This window comes from Microtus ochrogaster, chromosome 1 (assembly GCF_000317375.1).
Source record: "Microtus ochrogaster isolate Prairie Vole_2 chromosome 1, MicOch1.0, whole genome shotgun sequence".
NCBI lineage: Eukaryota > Metazoa > Chordata > Mammalia > Rodentia > Cricetidae > Microtus > Microtus ochrogaster.
The window spans coordinates 79,077,859-79,081,745 of NC_022009.1; the positions used below are offsets into that span (position 1 = coordinate 79,077,859).

Here is a 3,887-nt window from a genome sequence, read left to right on the forward strand (position 1 = left end):
GATCAGAAACCCATTGCCATTGTTCTTGAGTTCTCATTCTTCATTTATTCTTATTTTATGTGTCTGAGTGTTTTGTCTGCAGTATGTGTATGGCTCCACCTGTGACCTCCAGAAGAGGGTGTTGAGTCCTTGGAACTGAAGTTATGACTTGACAGTTGTGAACTGTCATGTGGGAACCAAACCTGAGCCCTCTGCAAGAACAACAGTGCTCTTCCTTACCTGCTGAGCCATTTCCCCAGCACCTATTTTGTGTTTTAATCAGAGAAGGTGATTAGTTCAAATAAGTTCATGGTCATGCTGTCTCATATGAAGAGTCGGTTTGGCATTCGAGGATTGAATCTACATTCTTTTTACCTTTGGGAATAATCCCTTACAAACGATGATTTCTGTCTGTGTGTTTGTGCTTGAGTGTGCAGGAGAGGGGACGAGGGTTTGTCTGGTTCACATTTCAGACTGTTCAGGGATGATGGATGTGGAGACCTCATTTGTTTATCTCTGTGTTGACAACCTAACTTAGAACCTATGTGTACAGGGCAAACACTGCCACCGGGCGGTCAGTAAGTTATTGCCGGTGGCCTTCTGGAATATGTCTCTTTTGTTCGTTTCCTTTTCCTCAGTGGCAGTGACGTGTGGAAGGAATCTGGATGGCACTGGACAACTCCTAGGTGGGGATCAGCAGCTGTACGGACGAGGCAGGATGCTCTGATTGATAGGACAAAGCAAAGCGGAAGGATTTTGGGTTGTATACAAATAAGAAAGTGCTATTAATGTTTCATAGTTTATTAACTAGGCACTTCATATACCCAGACAATAGCATGATGGAGTCCTGTGAACTTAATAGCTGGACTTTAGAGATGCCCAGTGTTCTGCCATGACATCTTCACTAAGAAGTGATGTTAGTGGAACCAACAGTCACTCTGCACCCCTTTTACCTACCCTGTTTCTGTAAGCAGGCACTATCTTGAAGTCCACACCTGGCATGGTATGCCCGTTTATGATTTAAATGACAGCTCTTAAGCCGCAGGAAATTGTGTTGCTAGTTTGTGTTTGGAAATTGACGTTTTCAGCAAGATTTCTATAATACTTGATTTATCTTTGGTTTTTGAAGTTTATTGATTGCATTGGAAGAGAGTCAGATCACTTGTATTCTATTGTGTGATTACACAGGGTTTTGGATGCCCAGTCGTAGATGTGGGGTTGAGATGATTGGCTTCCTGGTTTACACAAGGGCCTAGCAGTGTCCTGTGAGGGCCTAGTGGGCAGAATGAGTCTCGGATTAACCTGAACGCAGAATTGCTAGGCTGGTGAAAGATCCAGGGCTCCTGTCAAATTCCAACTCTTCCCCTCTGTTGTAATAGGAGCTGCAGGCTGCTTTTTGTCCCGCCCGGCTCCTGCACTGCTAGCTTTACACCAGAAATAACAGCATACAAACTGTATTCTTTTAAGCACTGCTTGGCCCATTAACTCTAGCCCTTACAGGCTAATTCTCATATCCCGATCAACCCATCTCTAATAATCTGTGTAGCATCAGTCTTACTGGGAAAGATTCAGCATGTCTGACCTGGCAGCTTGCTTCATGGCATCTGCCCGGGAGAGGGGAGCATGGCCTCTGAGCTCACTTCCTCTTCCTCCCAGCATTCTGTTCTGTTTACTCCACCCACCTATGTTCTAACCAATAAAATGGGCCAAAGGCAGTTTCTTTATTTTTTAACCAATGACCTTCCTCCATCAACCCTCCTGCCTGGAGGTCAATTTTGGAATTTAGTTTGTGTGAGATTGTGTTTGTTCTAATATTTATGATTTTGTTTGTTGGTTGGCTTTTCCATCAGCCTCTTGGGAGCTCTATTACTGTGTCTTCCCTATAGACTCATAGATTTCTTTTTTCTTAGGTCTTTTGAGAATTTTGACTGATAAAAAGCTTCTCTTTTTAAGATCCGGGCTATTTGGGGGTTGGGATCTGCCCCTGTCTCTCATGAGTCACTTTGGTTTGCTTCTCTGAGGTTTTCCTCACCCCTCGGTCATTCCAGCTGGTGATTAGCTTCCATCTGAACCATTTGGCAGGCGGGTTCCTGCACGCATGGGGTAGGGTGGATTTCAAGGCCTAGAGGATGGGCTGTTTCGTTTCACAACTTTTGAAGATATCCAGAGGTCTTTGCAGTCTCCCTTATAGTACTTTACCTTGAGAAAATAGTGTTCTGCATCACAGCTGTGCATGGGAACTGGTTCCACTTCCCAGTTCGGCTTGGCCTGAACCCAGAATCTCCTTTAGACTCTGCCCTTTTTGGACCCCGCGCCCCAGTGGGCTGCTCTCAACCAGCTGGGCCAGGGCAGCGAAGACTTTCAGTTCTCCTTGCTTTGAGGGTCTATGTGGTTTCGTGTAGTGTCTCTGTGTATGTTAAAAACCCTTTTCATTTGTTTGAAATATAGCTCGGCAGGAAGGATTGCTGTTTTATTTTAATTAATCAGTCTGTTAACTTACATGTCTTTGTAATGAGTGGATGGGTGTGGGCCAGAGCCACTGTGCTGCCGGGGACTTGTTTTCTCCTTCACCGTGACTCCCAGGGGAGGCTAGGGAGTAAGCTCAGGCTTGAGCAAGCAAGGGCTTAGGACTGCTGAGCAAGCCCACACCTACTGTCCCTTCTAAAAAAGGTTTTAAAATTTTTATTTATTTATATATTTATTTATTTGTTTTTCGAGACAGGGATTCGCTGTAGCTATCAAGCCTGTCCTGGAACTAGCTCTTGCAGACCAGGCTGGCTCAGACTCATAGGGATTCGCCTGCGTCTACCTCCCGAGTGCTGGGATTAAAGACGTGTGCCACGGCCGCCCAGCAAAATTTCTTTTTATTTATGTCGCACGTGTTTTGCCTGTGTGTGTGTACCACATATGTGCACCCGAGGGCATTGGGGCTCCTGGCACTGGAGCTACAGGTTGTGATCTGTCTTGTGGGTGCTGTAGGTGGAACCAGGGTCCTCTGAAGAGCCGCCAGTCCTCTGAGTGGCTGAGCCATCCCACCATCCCCACCCCTCCAACCCCCCAAGAGGTAGGGTCTTTTAATCGAGGTCTGACTGTTAGCTTGACACTTGTTATGTAGTCTGATTGGTCTTGAACTCTTGGAACGCCTCCTACCTCAGTTTCCCTAGTTCTGGGATTGCAACTGTGGCCATCATGCCCCATAGGAAGGATTCATGGTATTTCAGAACTGCCCATGGTAAGCCGAGTAAGGCTTGTCCTCAAAGGCCCTGTGTAATCCTGGGTTCAGATGTGTCTGTAATACGCTTCTCAGGCTTTTCCCATTGTTCTGGTCAGGCAAACTTTCAAGACCACTGCAGGTTTCCTGTTGTTAACAAACTACTGCACCTGTAGCGGCCTGCAACAACAGGATGTATTCTTCTCCGCACCACACATCAGAAGTCGCTGCACATTGCTGAATCTGCTTCCTAGAGTCTAGTCCTTGCTTACCTTAGCCTAGAACGCTTCCTCTGCCTTCAACGCTAGCAGCATGCCATCCCGAGCCTCCCAGACTGCACTCTGCTTCCCTCAGCAAAGTCCTCTCTGACGCGAACCCTCCCGCCTCCTCCAAGGACTCTGGAACTATTTAAGTCTTATTTAGATAATCCAGACTAACCCTATCTTGAGATGTCAATTGAATCCTGTCTTCAAAGTCCTCTTGGCCACTCTCCTCGTGCTGTGGATATTGGCCTTTGGGCTGGGCATTATGGTGTAGTCCTGTGGTCACAGAGGATTGCTTGAGTCTGGGAGGGACGTGGGAGCCAGCTGGGACATCAAGGGAACACCTCGTCTCATAAAGAGGAATGTGCTTTAATGTACTTTTTTTGTCTGCATTCTTTGCCTTATTTGTTCACCTAGGTGTGCGTGTTTTTTAA

The 3,887-nt window shown here is 46.5% G+C and overlaps 1 protein-coding gene across 1 annotated transcript in view; it reads left to right on the plus strand.

The window, feature by feature from the left end:
- Tspan13 (tetraspanin 13) overlaps positions 1-3,887 on the plus strand; it is a 29,389-nt gene that overhangs the window by 13,873 nt on the left and 11,629 nt on the right. The window lies entirely within an intron of this gene.